Consider the following 14,991-nt stretch of genomic DNA (forward strand, 5'->3'; position numbering starts at 1 on the left):
GCAAACTCTTTGAAGGATAGGTTTAGCAGTGACTGCTGGTTACGGTGGCTGTATGGTACATTCAGGTTGAGAGGCAGTCTGCCTCTGAATATGTTCTCGGGAGCAAGAGCAGCGGCTCTTGCTTTCATGCCCTGTTTCTGCACTTCCCAGAGGCACCTGTTTGGCCACTGGGAGACAGGATGCTGCATTCGATGGCACTTTCGTCTGACTCAGTATGGCTCTTTACTGGGGCAGGAGTCTCTCTCCGTGTGTGTCTCCCTCTTAAAACAGGAAGTACATTGATGATGTTATACGCAAATCATCCCTAGAAGCTTGTGCCTAGATAAGCGAGGGAGAGTTCACTGAGGTGGGGAACAGCAGTTGGCACCGGCTGGAAGAGAATTCACTGACCCATTTCCCCCCACCCATGATAGAGGGAGCGTGGCATAGCTTTCTGGATGCACATAACAGACCTCCCCCTTGGTGTCCTTAAACGTGTGTGTTGCGGGGGGCACAGTGTTGATGTGGCTTTTTCACAGTGCATGGTGAGATGCAGCCATCTCTGGCAGAGTAGCTGTTTTAACGGGATCTGGAAATAGGGACTAGCTATTAGCCCTGTTACATTACAGCCAGAAGGCAAAGGTTAAACAGTATGACAATTCTCAGCAAGTGTGCCAGCCTCATTAATAACCCACAGTGAGAAGAAACTCGATAAGGTTGGAGCTGTGATTGGGCAGTCGGGATTCTAAATTGATACCTTCTCTTTCAGATAGGCAGAGTGGTTCGTTTGCCTAGAAAGCAAAATATCTCTGGCCAGGGACATTGCTAGGCCTGGGCTCATGGGGCCGCAGCCCCGAATCTATTTCCCAGAGCCCCAGTTGATCTCACAGGGCCCTCAGTGTGCAGTGGTGCCCATGGAAGGTTTTTTTCTCAGTGTAATTGCCATGCATGAGGCAATTTTCAAGGGCGATTGTAGCTGGGAAGGGAAGGGTTAAATCTCCCCTTCACAATGCTGCAACACTCACCACCACTAAATTGTCCCCGGCATAGCAATTAAGCTTAGAAAAAAAAATTCCATTGGTTTTGGATGATTTGGGTCAGGGTGCAAATTAATTGAAGAATTTATTTGAGATGATTTGGATGAGAAATTAGCTGACTTTGCCTGCTGTGAAATTGAAATAAATCCAATTATTTCTAAATGTGCATAGATCAGTATACATTAGCATGTGCTGATTTGTGCCCTGTGGGTCTGGGCTCTGAGTCTTTTAAGTACCTAGGAGAACCCCTGGCCATGGCGCTTGAGTATGCTTTCAATCCCCTTTCTTGTAGATGGGTGAGCTTATTCAATACCAATGCTTCACATCTCAAATCGGCCTGGAAACAACACCCTCTGTGCTGGAATTCCCAGCTACTAGGTCCTGTGTGGGAACTCTGCAATGATCAAGATGCTTTGAACCTGCTCATCTATTCTTCATAAGTTCCAGAACTGAGCCTAGCATTTAAAACAGGTGCCCTCAGCAAATGTACTCTGCACAGGCTCAGTCTCTCTAAAAAGGTGAAGTCTTCTTTATGTCCAAGGCTTTTTAGGAACTATTTTTAGTGCTTTTAGAGGATTCCAGGAGTGAAGGATATTTTTTCACCAAGGGCCGGATCCCATTTTGGAACTCTCAGGGGTTGCATTCCAGTGGTGGGCAGAGCCAAAGGCACAAGTGGGCTGGGCTGAAAATCCGCCCCCCCAAAAGCCATTGTTACCAATTCATAGTAGGAGGCATGTTTACTCAGAAGTAAGCATGGGCAGCATGTCTACCTGCAACTAAGCAGGCCAAGCCTCTGCATGTCTACTCAGAAGTATGGAGGAGAATCACTCAGTAGCACTTTCAAAAGCATTCTGAACACCAAGTCTTTGCATGCCTGTTCAGAAGGAAGCATGAGCATCTTGTCTATTCACAAGTAGGACAAGGCTCAGGAGGAAGCAGGACAGAATCACTCAGCAACTTCCTCCCCTGGCCTGCCCCTTCTGCCTCACAGGGAAACGCTCTGATGCTGATCCGAGATAAGAACTTTTCCCTGCAAGGCAAAGGAGGCAGGACCAAGGAAAGAAGCTGCCTGATAGATGGGGAACCCCTGCGGCCTTATCAGGCTGGAAGGTTCACCATTCATGTTTTAGATCTTTGCACTGTTTTAACCCTGTTGCTGGTTTTATTTTTAATTTGCTGCTGTTTTTCCCCCATCTTTATCTGACTTGTTTTATGAATATTGCTTTGTTACTTCGTATTTTATGTTTTCAGTCTGAACACTGCTCAGAGAATTTCAGTTATTGGGCAGTATTAAAATGTAATAAATGCATAAATATTTATCTTCCACTTCGCATGTCAGGCTAGGCACTGGTTTTGAAAACAGGTTCTAGTATGAAACATCAGCAACCTTTGGCCTGTTCATGGGGAATATGCTTAATCCTGGGGAAGCCTACCTAGTTTGGTGTACTTCTTGCAAGCTCAGGAACTATTTGTACATCTCCGTGACATGTTAAGGAAGCAATCTGGTTCCTCGTTCCTGTGATCTGACCCACTGCCCAGTCTAGTTGCTGGTGTGCTGTTTTCTGCAGGAGTGAAAGGGAAAAAAAATACTAAAAAAGTACATGAAGTCTTGGAGCACAGCACCCCCTCGTGGAGAGCATGCACACAGGCTCTCATACAGCAGCTGCTTTTAAAAATCAAGAAAAGGTGGGATGAGCACTGATGGGTTTTTCTTCCTCCCTCAAAATTAGCAATGGCTGCATTTACCCGGAGTGCATTCATTATCTACTTAAAAAGTAACAAATTCATCTATGTGAGGTCGGACAAGAGTTCTCCTTTAATGGGAAATCTCACTCCGTACATACAGAGTTTCGTAGGTGCATGAGGTCAAGGCGCACCTTGGGGGCTGTCGTTTAGAATCGCGTCATGTGGCATGATGTCCTGGTCCCAGGTGTTCTGCCACCACTGGAGTCGTCTTCAGAGGAGGAGGCAGAACCTCTGGAGCCATCTGGCCCTTCAGGAGACCCTGGCACTAGCCAAGATGGTGTGGGCCCCTCAGGAGTGATGCCTTTGGATCTGCCTCCTAGAGAGGCAGAGAGCTCAGCTTCGGAGCCAGAGGGAGATGGTGGGCCACCACCTGGCCCCCCGAGAATGCCGGCACCATAAGGTCCATGATAGGATGGTGGCCAGGCGAAGGAGTGCTCGTTACTGAAGAGGACTACTCATGAGTCGGGCTCTTCTCATGAGGGGGACATCTGACAGGCCTCTAATGTGATGCAGCTGAGCACTGGGTGGGGCCCTAGTAGCTCTAGCTAGATCAGCTCTCACTGGTAACTTGAGAGCTGCTGGAAACAAGGCATCTGCCAGCTCCAGCATCTGCTTCCTTGCCTCCTGTGCCTGGCCCTGTGATTAATGCTCCATGCTACTGACCCTTGGATTGTTTCTTCACCCTGCTTCTGGCCTGCGTAACGTATCTGACTGCCTAACCGGGCTCCGAACTTGGCCTGCTATCTTGACCACTCCTGCCCTAGCCTGAGCCCCACTGGACTGAAACCTGTGTGCTTGACCATTTGCTGGCTAAATGGACTACTCTGTTGTATACCTCCCTGTATTTGCAGTGCAGAGAGCCAGGACTCAGTCTAGAGCAGGACAGATGTCACGCATCACCACGTTATGCGGCCCTCTTTTTGATTGGTTGTTTCCACAGTGCCTGCCTGCACGATGATGTCACCTGATGTTTCCTCGCCAGCACCAATCACCGGTATGAAGATGAACCCTGCAGAGGAGTCCTCCTTCTTCTCACAGCCAGAGCTGCAGTGGTAGATCGTGATGATGGAGGCAGCTAATGCAACTGCTTCAAGTAAGTTTCGAGGGGAGGTCTAGGTGGTAGGATGAGTGAAGATTTACTGGGGTGTCTGTGTGCTACTTTACTGCTCCAAGGCTCACAATTCCAAACTTAATAGTGAACTCATAATACATCGATGCGGGCGTGCTACAAAGATGAGCATTATGAACAGACACGTTTCAATGGACAGGCGAACTGATTATGAAATCTGTCAGCATCACTGCTCACAATGCCAAAACTCAAGGGCGTTGGCCAATTAAAACGACGCGAGATGTAAGTCCTCCTTCACGCAACACACAGAAAACATCGGATATAGCAGTCTTGCCCAACCAGGTGCCCTCCAGATGTGCTGGACTACAACTCTCAGAATCTGGGTGGGGGATGCTGGGAGTTGCAATCCCACCATCTCGAGGGCACCAGGTAGGGGGAGGCTGTGTTAGACCACCAAGGCCTCATACCATCTCCTGGGGCCAGCATCAGGAGTTGGGGTGCTTGGGCAACCACCAGGGTCCGTGGCTGCCAGGGGGCCCACCAACAAGTGTCCCATCTTTGCTGGTCTTCCTTGCTGTTGCCACCTGTTCACTTATCTTCCCTCGGGTCCAGAGACGATGAGCAAGTGAGCAGCCAGCAGCAATGGCCGGGAGGAGACTGAGGGCCCGTCCACTGTGGGCGGGGTGATTTGCCCCCGCCCACGGAGCCAGTACTGTCCTCTCGAGCAAATTGATCTCAAAGGCCAACATTCACTAGCTGCGTCCTCTGGCATTTTACCCTGGCCAGCAAGTCTCTGTGTCCAAGGATGAGTGACCTAAGTAACACACAAATCAGAAATTCGTTCCAAGAACCGATGCAGATCAAGCAATAGACATGGAAACACTGTGAAACCAAGAGAAAAGCAGTTCAGTCTCTTTGGATGCTGTGGTGTGCGTGCTGCAATTCCATGGCGGGGCAGAAGAAGGGAACGATGGGGCAATGTATGGAGAATTCCATTCCTGGGAATCCCAGCATCTACTTTCAATAATGATGATGATAATGATGATGATGATGATAATAATAATAGGAGGAGGAGGAGAAGAAATTTCTAGTCCTCATGGTGCAAAGATCTGCTCAAAAGGGTGGGGGCAATGCCTGCTACAATCTTAGAAGGCAAAGATGTAGTTGGGCAAGGGATTGCCCATTCCCATTGGCTAGGGATGCCATGTGTGGGGCATCAGTGCCCTGTATAGCAATTTGCTTCTCCCCATGAGTATCAGAACAAGAAGAAATTATGCAAAAATGGGAGGAATTATGCCCAGTTGCTCAAAGTGTCCAGCTTTTCTTGATGCAGCATTTGGATTGGGAAGGGCCATAGCTCAGTGTGGTAGAGCCCCTGTTTTGCACGCAGAAGGCCCCAGGTTCAGTCCCTAACACCTCCAGTTAGGGCTGGAAAAATTCCTGCCTGAAACCCTGGAGAGCCATGGCTGCCAGTCAGTGTTGACAACACCGGGTGAGATGGACCAAGTGTCTGACTCCATATAAAGCAGCTTCCAATGTTCACACGACTGCCTGCCTGGCTGCAGCATTTTAAAAATATTTTGTCCTCGCACCCACCTATAGCGAAGTTTACCTTCACTGTTCATTCTTCAGCAAATTTTACTAGATCTGAAATCCCCCCCTCGCTTGGGAACAGATTGATAAGTGCATCAAGAAGTCAGAGTTTTACATTCACTTCCCCGGCAGAAAGGTACTCCGGAGCTGTGGCACCTCCAATACGTTGGATGGCATCGTCCCCGATCTGGAAAACACGCCCACGGCAGTGGAGTAGCAGGCACAGGAGAAGGCTCCTTCCAAAGCCTTCCGGAAGGATCTCACGCGGAACACGTACACCACGGGGTTGATGGCAGAGTTGGCGTGGGACAGGATGACAGTGGTCAGGATGAGCTGGTTGGGGATGCAGCAGCTGGGACAGAGAAGCATGATGGTGTTGAGGATGTGGAGTGGGAGCCAGCAGATGGCAAAAAAGAAGAGGATGAGGAAGAGTGAAGTAGCCGTCTGCAGCTCTTTGCGAACAATGATCTGGCGCCTCTCCTGAGCGCTGACATCGACCTCCCCCTCGGCCACCTTCCGGATCTGACGCTTGACCTCCAGGAAGATGTACCCATACAGCACCATCATGGCTGACAGAGGCACCAACATGCAGGCCATGAAGTTGAAATAGACCATGTATGTGTCTTTGATTATGCTGTTGAATAGACATTCCCCGCTGGCTGGCAAGGGGTCGTGCCAGCCCATCATAGGAAAAAGGCCGATCACAATAGCCAGCCCCCAGCAGGCCAAGATGACCAAGAGGGAGTTGCGGGGACTCATCAAAGATTTGTACTGGAAAGGCTTCAAGATGGAGATGTACCTCTCCACCGCAATGGCCAGCAGCCCGAACACCGAGGCTTGCGTGAACACTAACAACGTGCACAGCATCAAGAGGCACAGCTGTGGCCTGTATCGCGGCAACCCCATATCAGTAAACTGGGCACACGGGATGGCCACCGCCCCGACCAAGATGTCTGCCACAGCCAGTGAGAGCAGGAAGTAGTTGGTGACGACGGCGCGCAGCTTCCTGTTCCGCAAGATGACAGTGCAGATGAAAAGATTGCCCACGACGGAGAACAAAGCTGTCAAATTTTCACTCAGGAAGTAGGGGATGTTCAGAACTGGTGAGGATGTTGCATTCGCTGCTAGGTGGCACCGCGGCATGGAGGACGAATTGTCAGGGGCTGCCATTATGGGGCATCAGCCACGTTGATTTTGTTAGCAAGAACCTTCTCTTTGAGATTTCCAGCCTCTGCAGATTGCTGCCCTGTTACCTTCGGGTCCTGGGGAAGTCCAAGAATCTGTGAAATGGGAAGGGGGAAAAAACACCCTCTGAGAATACAGCCCAAATTAATCTCCGATTTTGTTAATATAAGGACCGTCACGTTTTCATGCACTTCTGCTCTATGCCAACTCAGGAACCTGTGTGTTTCACCCAAGGCAAGAAGACAATCAGAATTACAGCCAGCCTTTGTATTTATGGAAATGGAGATCTGTCATTGCTTCTCTGCCCCAAAATGCAGTGCTAGGTGTAAATGGATACCTGCAACACCTATCACTGACTAATTCATTCTGACTGCAAATCTCCATTTTGAGACTGGGTCCATCTAAACTGCAGACTTCATGACCGCAACATCTGGTCAGATTTTTGGACTTTTCTGTGTCTTCCCCCATCCCCTGCTTTTGATACCACCTAGTCTGATGAAGAGTTCTGGAGTACTCAAAAGCTTGCATATTTTTGTGTGTTTGAATAAAGGTAATGCCCAACTGTGGTTTTGTTGTTGTTGTTCTTATGGACCAGCATGGCTTTCGTAGTTTTTAAAAATATATGGTGATGTTCTGAGATTTGTTAATCTCTCTTGTACTTTTCAAACTTTTTCTGTTCAGCAAAGGAGAAATTTTTCCTCACAGAGGTGGCTGGCTGGAGGACACTGGAAGTTGTAGTCCAACATATTTGGAGGGCATATGTTGGGGGTGGGGAAGGCTGATCGAGTCCAGTATTGTCTAGTGTGACTGGAAGCATCTCTCCAGGCTCTTAGACAGAGAAGGGTCTTTCCTATACCTGCTCCCTGAGCCTTTTTTTTTTAAACTGGAGATGCCAGGGATTGAACCTGGGACATTTTGCATGCAAAGCAGTTGGCTCTACCACAGAGCTGTATGGCCCTGCCCCAAGAAGATAAACCTGGTGAATGGGGAGATTTTAAAAAACCCATAGAGTGGCAAATGACACCTCACGACCCCACCCCATGCACATTTTGGAACACTGATGTTCTGCAACAAATTTTCACCAGACTTCTCCTGATATGTCTCTGTGTGTATCCCACTTCAATCTGATATAAAATTGTAATTTATGTAAGTCAGCCCATGAGAAAAGAACAGCATACAATAGAAATAAATATTGATTATGGACTGCACAAAAATAGGGATACAGCTCCTGCCCTAAATGTAGGGAAATAGTTGGGGTTTAATGGATTTCCCCCCTAATATTGGCATGGAAAAGGGGGAAGTTCAGAAAGATCACCACAAAGGATGTTACACTTCTAAAGGTCGATTTCAAACTACCCTCTTTAGTCACACTTCCCCACCCTTCGCCCCATTTTCAGCCACAACCGATTCTTCCTTGGTCACCACACTGCTAAGCCCTCTCCACGCTTATTATTCTGATTGTTTTTAGTCTTCCAAGTCTGTAATCAGGAAGCCTCAAAGATGCAAGGCAAGGTGTGCTGGTTGGGAGATGTAGCCCTCTGGGGCAGGGGAGCAAATGCCAGGGATCGAACCTGGGACCTGGCACAGCCTTCTTTTGAGTTTGGAAAGTTGGGATCCCCTGCTAGGAAGCAACAAAGGGGATGTTCTACTGAGGAGCAAGTAAAAGCTGAACTCTGACTCACCCACAGATACCATTTCCTGGGCTGCCTGTTTGCTATCTCCCCGCGCAAAAGCATGTCATCAGAAGGCCAGAAGCATGCCCATGGGCCCCCGAAGTCACATCCCGTGCAAGCAGAGCTGCCCAGTCTACCTGTGGCTTGCTTTTTTGCCACTTCCGTCTTCTGATGTTTATAAAAATTAGATCTGATAAGTGGCAGTCAGCATACAAAAGCACCTGGATTTTCCATGGAAAGGAATAGACAAAGGGCTGGGCAGCAGAGTGAATGTTTGTCTGGCCACAACAGGAGAAGGGGGGTGGGGGGAGAAGCCAGAAATGCAGAAGCAACTGACAGATTTATTTCAGGTTGACCATGGAGAGGGATCTAGGAAAGTCCAGTGAAGTTTCAGATTCTCAAGGTCAGCCCAGGTAGCGCGATGGAGCAGCAGTTGGGCAAATGAAATTTCACTAAGCTGTGAAATTTGGTTGTGGTAGCAGAAAAGCACACGTGCCATATATGTATATATTTGAAGATCTTATGAACTCATCATTTTCTCAGGCCTCATGGTGGCAACTGCCGAAGTGGGAAAGAGCAGGGTGACCAACATTTTGCTGTGTCTGGGCTCCTGGGCCTTCAATAGCTTCATGATACAGAGACATTTTTCCCAGCAGGGAGACCTCATAAGCAGGTAAAGGTAGTGCCTGCTAAATGTTTCCTTTGCCTGTTCCGTAGGCGTTAAACTGAACTTTCAGCGCGAGGGCAGAATTCTGTTTTGGAGAAGCTCTTCTGGGAGAGGCGCATTCCAGTGGCAGGCAGGGCCTCAGGCAAAGAGATGGGCCAAAACTCCCCCAAATACCAGCATGTTGTAGTGTAAAGCCCTTACAGCTGCTAACTAAGCCTTAGGAGAGGGATTTCAACCTTTTTACAATGTGAGGAAAATGCACAAAGCCAGGAAACTACCCAATGATTGGTGGTTGGAGGGAAAGGGGCGGAGCCAGGGGAAGGGGCGTGGTCATTTGGAGAACCCTGGAGGGCCAGAGTGGGACCGGGCCTGAGGTTCCACACCCCTGTGTTAAAGGCACAGGTAACCTGCTAGAAAAGAAGTTGGCCACCCTAGCATAGTGTCCCCACAGAATTCTGAAGACCACATTAGTTCTCCACATTGGAAAGGACAGCAAACAAGCCTCCTTTAATGTTATTTTTTTGCAAAAAGTTTTTACTTTTACGTCAAACAAGCCTATAAATCTCTTATCAGGGGATGTGCCTGATGAGGGGGAAAAAATCAAAGCCATTGTGAAAAGCTCTTATTGAATGGATGGCTCATTAAACCTGTTAAGCTGCTAAAAATGGTGAAGGGAGCCGAGCCCATCAGCAGATACAGACGGGATCAATCAATACACATTCCTGGCAGAGGAACATGGGGAGAACCTAGGAGGTATGAGCTGGGTTAAAAAGGTGTAAGACACAACCTGTTTTCACGTCCACAAAAGAGCCCCATGAGCTGCCTTTTCTTTCCGTGCAAAAAAGCTCAGAATAGATTTCTGTTTGCTGTGCAGTTCTGTTGTGTGAACTCTGTCATTGCCTTGGAGAGCTAAGTAAATATTTATTAAATAAATATACGTTATGTGGGGAGAAAAGAAGGGTGGGTTTCAAAAGAAAGGGGCGGGTGGAAGACACCATCTCTTTGTGTAGCTCTTTTTCCTGAACATGTTATTTTATATACTGCTTTTCCATCTTTCAGTTCAAAAATGCTTAAAGGGCAGATATGTTTTTTTTTTTTTTAAATTCTGGAAGGCTTTTCATGATCAATTTCTGCATATGCTGATTTGCTTGTTTAATTTGCTTGTTCAGTTTTAAGCAGTGTTGTTATTTTTTACTTGTTTGATCTTATGGTTGCTCTTATTGTTTTATGGCAATTACCTGTAAACCACCTTATTGAGATCCCCCACCCCCCCCCACCCCGCTCAAGGGCAAGATATAAATCTCTCTGTAAATCAAGGGTGCAGAACTTCTTTCAGCATGAGGGCCCCGAGACCTTCCGGAGAAGGTCTCAAGGGATGCATTCTAGTGGTGGGCGGAGCTGAAGGCAAAAGACCACCAAAGCTTTTACAATAATTGAGCTTTAGGAGAGGCATTTCACTTGTTTAGAAGGTGTGTGTGTGTGTGTGGGGGGGGAATACAGAAAAGCCAGGAAACCACCAAACAATGTGGTTGGGGGGAAAAGAAGCATGGCCTTCTGGGGAACCACAGGAGGGCCAGATTTGGTCACCAGGCCTCAGGTTCTGTGCCTGTTTAAAACAGTGTGGTCAAAGGGGCTTGAAATGTAAGGGGCACAAAGGTTTTCATGGGCCACACAGAGCCCACTTTGGTAGACATATGGCGCGCCATCCCCAGCTGCGCATGTCCATGGTGACCCAGTCATACAGAGCTGGAGCACCTCCCTATGAGGGAAGATAACCGCTGGGATTGTTTAGCATGGAAAAAGGCGAATCAAGGGAGACATCACAGAGGTGTACAAAATTATGCACAGTGTGGAGAATTTGGATAGGGAGACATTTTTCTCCCTCTCTCCTAGTGCTAGAACTCAGTGGGGTCATGCCATGAAGCTAATTGTGGGGAGATTCACAACAGATAAAAGGAAGGACTTCTTTACACAGTGCATAGTTAAACTCTGGAATTTGCTAGCACACGATGTAGTGATGGCCACCAATTTAGAGGGCTTTAAAAAAGGTTGGACAAATTCCTGGAGGAGAAGACTATTAATGGCTACTAGTCCTGATGGTTATGTGCCACCTCCAGTACCAGAGGCAGTGACCCTGTGCACACCAGTTGCTAGGGAACATGGGCAGGAGGGTGTGTTATGCTCATGTCTTGCTTGTGGGTTCCTGGTCGACAGCTGGTTGGCCACTGTGTGAACAGAATGCTGGACTAGATGGACCCTGGGTCTGATCCAGAATCAGGGCTCTTCTTATGTTTTTATGTACATATTGAAAAGAAAAGGACAAAAGAGGACACAGGATGGCACAAAAATTGCTTATGCTAATGTCTATGTATAGATGCAAACTTAGAAAGAATTACTGCAATTTAAATAGAAAGACAATCCATCTTACCAGTCACCCAGTGATCCGTGTGCCTGTTGCTCAGCCTGCTGTCCAGGTCAGGGCTGGCCTCAGTGGTTGACAAGAGCCCACACCCCAGCAGGGGCGACCGCCAACAGCCCCCTGGAGTTGCTCTCCTTTTCACTACTGCTACCGGCTTGTTCACCTGCCTCTTGCTCTGGCCCAGACAATGGTGGTGGTGAGAAGGAGGAGCAGCAGATGTCATGGCCTCCTTGCTCCCTGGCTCTCTGCCTGTCAAGCAAGCGAGAGGTAGACATGAGGAGGAAGAGGAGGAGGAGCAAGAGCAGCTGATGAGAAGGCAGGCGGCACATGGAGGGTGTCTTGCTCGAGCGACCTCCAAACACTTGAGCTGCACGGCTTCCGCTCTAAACCAGCCATCCTCAACCTGGTGCCCTCCAGATGTGTTGGACTACAACTCTCAGCATCCCCCAGCCAGCCCCTCCTGGCCTGGAGTGTGCTGCCTACTCCCACTGTCTTAACTTTCTCCTTTACCTCCACCCCCTCTGGTTTCGTCTCCACAGCCTGTGTTCCACTGAAACGGCCCTTACAAAGATCACTTCCGGTGGTGTAGTGGTAGATTTTGAAGGGCAGGTGCTCATCATGACAGCCTCCAGAGGCCCCAAGAAGAGTCCTTAGTTCGCAGGAAGGCCTGCTTAGCAACAACTTTTATGTTTTTGGCACTAGCTGGGGGGAAAAAGTTGCCTTGTTGATGTCTTTTCCCCAGAAGAAAAGACTTAGTGAACACCTGCTGTGTTTTACATTTCATTAGAAGGTGGGTGTTAACATTGTCAATGGATAAGGAAAGAGTACCAGGAGAGGAGGGCTTGGGATAAAAGATGAGGTCCTATTTTGGACATGCTGAGCTTGAGACGACAGTGAAGCATCCAAGCAGAAATGTCAAGCAGAAATGTCAGAGACAGCTGGAGTGAACGGGACAGCTCAGGGGTAGAAAGATACAGCTGAGTGTCATCTGCATACAGGTGGTACTGAAAACCCTGGGATTTGATGAGGTCGCCCAAAGGCATGGATAGAGGAAGAACGGCAGTGGGACAAAAACAACAACGTTGTTGCCAAGCAGGCCTCCCTGGGAAGGGAGGCAGCTGCTGCATGGGACACTAAGCTTTCTCTGTCTTGGCTAGATCTTCAGCTCTCCTGTTGTTTATTCGTTCAGTCGCTTCCGACTCTTCGTGACTTCATGGACCAGCCCATGCCAGAGCTTCCTGTCGGCCGTCACCACCCCCAGCTCCCCCAAGAGACTTTTTTCCTCTTCCTTCTCCGTTCCTTTTTCCTTGTCTGTTGTGTCTTTTAAGACTGTATGCCTGTGGGCAGGGACTGTCATGTTTCACTTATTTTATGTAAGCAGCTCTAGGAGCCATTTTGGCTGAGGAGTAGAATTAAGAGACTTTGAGGGTGGAATCCTATGCATGTTTAGACAGAAAAAAGTCCTGCAACTCCCAACATTCCCCAGCCAGCATAGATAAACATGCATAGGTTTAGCTGTGGAATGCTGGGAGTTGCAGGAGTTTTTTCTGTCTAAACATGCATAGGATTGCACCCTTAAATTAATAACAACAATTTAATGTTTTGATAAATTGACTTTAGGCTACTACTTTAACATACTACTTCCTGAAATCCCTACCCCGTTTTTCTTAAAACAGATCACCCTCTTGCCTAGGCGGCCAGCTACTAATCTTTTTGTTTTTCTGCCCCTGCGTGTTGAGCTGTTTCACACATAGATTTGTTTGTTAGCAGGTAAAGCTTAGGTCCGTATAATCAAAGCAGGTCTGTATAATCAAAGCTATGGTTTTCCCAGTAGCAAAGTATGACTGTGAGAACTGGACTATAAGGAAGGCTGAGCGCCGAAGAATTGATGACTTCGAACTGTGGTGCTGGAGAAGACTCTTACGAGTCCCCTGGACTGCAAGAAGGTCAAATCAGTCCATCCTAAAGGAAATCACCCCTTCATGGATCACTGCCCCTTCATGGATCACTGCCTTATTGTGGCGAAGGGGCTTGCGTAACTCAGTGAAGCCATAAGCTATGCCGTGCAGGGCCACCCAAGATGGACAGGTCATGGCAGAGAGTTCTGACAAAATGTGGTCCACTGGAGAAGGAAATGGCAACCCACTCCAGTATTCTTACCAAGAAAACCCCATGGAACGTGTCACAAGGCTAAAAGAGATGACACCGGAAGATGAGCCCCTCAGGTCGGAAGGTGTCCAATATACTACTGGGGAAGAGCAGAGGGAATTTCCAAGTAGCGCCAGAAAGAGTGAAGCGGCTGGGCCAAAGCCGAAAGGACACTCAGCTGTGGATGTGTCTGGTGGTGAAAAGAAAGTCCAAAGCTGTAAAGAATAATATTGTTTAGGAACCTGGAATTTTCTGGAATGTACGATCAATGAATCAAGGTAAGCTGGAGGTAGTCAAACATGAGATGGCAAGAGTGAACATTGACATCTTAGGAATCAGCGAACTAAAATGGACAGGCATGGGCGAATTTAATTCAGGTGACCATCATATCTACTACTGTGGGCAAGAATCCCTTAGAAGCAATGGAGTAGCACTCATAGTCAACAAAAAGGAAAAGCAGTACTGGGGTACAATCTTAAAAACAATAGAATGATCTCAGTACGAATCCAAGGCAAACCATTCAACATCACAGTAATTCAAGTCTATGCCCCAACCACTGATGCCGAAGAAGCGGAGGTTGATCGGTTCTATGAAGACCTACAACACCTTCTAGAACTAACACCAAAAAAAGATGTCCTCTTCATCATAGCGGATTGGAATGCTAAAGTAGGAAGTCAAGAAATCACCAGGATAACAGGCAAGCATGGCCTTGGTTTACAAAATGAAGCAGGACAAAGGTTAATAGAGTTTTGCCAAGAGAACATGCTGATCATAGCAAACACTCTTTTCCAACAGCACAAGAGGTGACTCTACACATGGACATCACCAGATGGTCAATATCGAAATCAGATTGATTATGTCCTTTGCAGCCAAAGATGGAGAAGCTCTATACAGTCAGTAAAAACAAGACCTGGAGCTGACTGTGGCTCAGATCATGAGCTGCTTCTTGCAAAATTTCGGCTTAAATTGAAGAACGTAGGGAAAACCACTACACCATTCAGGTATGACCTCAATCATATCCCTTATGAATATACAGTGGAGGTGACGAATAGATTTAAGGGATTAGACCTGATAGACGGAGTGCCTGAGGAACTATGGACAGAGGTCCGTAACATTGTTCGGGAGGCAGCAACTCAATCCATCCCAAAGAAAAAGAAATGCAAGAAAGCCAAGTGGCTGTCTGATGAGGCTTTACAAGTAGCTGAGGAAAGAAGGGAAGCGAAAAGCAAGGGAGAAAGGGCTAGATATATCCAACTGAATGCAGAGTTCCAGAGAATAGCAAGGAGAGACAAGAAGGCCTTCTTAAATGAACAATGCAAAGAAATGGAGGAAAACAATAGAATGGGAGACTAGAGATCTCTTCAAGAAAATTGGAGATCTCAAGGGAACATTTTGTGCAAACACGGGCATGATAAAGGACAAAGAAGGCAGGGACCTCACAGAAGCAGATGAGATTAAGAAGAGGTGGAAAGAAT

The 14,991-nt window shown here is 47.7% G+C and overlaps 2 pseudogenes across 3 annotated transcripts in view; one reads left to right on the forward strand and one right to left on the reverse strand.

Moving 5' to 3' along the window:
• LOC146337528 (protein CFDP2 pseudogene) overlaps positions 1-14,991 on the forward strand; it is a 471,985-nt pseudogene that overhangs the window by 96,846 nt on the left and 360,148 nt on the right. The gene's annotated exons all lie outside the window — the stretch shown is intronic.
• LOC146337532 (adenosine receptor A1 pseudogene) lies at positions 5,542-7,168 on the reverse strand (annotated as a pseudogene). The gene has a single exon (XR_014784996.1). The product of XR_014784996.1 is annotated as an adenosine receptor A1 pseudogene (transcript).

The sequence above is a fragment of the Heloderma suspectum genome, chromosome 10 (assembly GCF_057233095.1).
Source record: "Heloderma suspectum isolate Gila_16-S chromosome 10, 16-S_ref, whole genome shotgun sequence".
Taxonomy (NCBI): Eukaryota; Metazoa; Chordata; class Lepidosauria; order Squamata; family Helodermatidae; genus Heloderma; species Heloderma suspectum.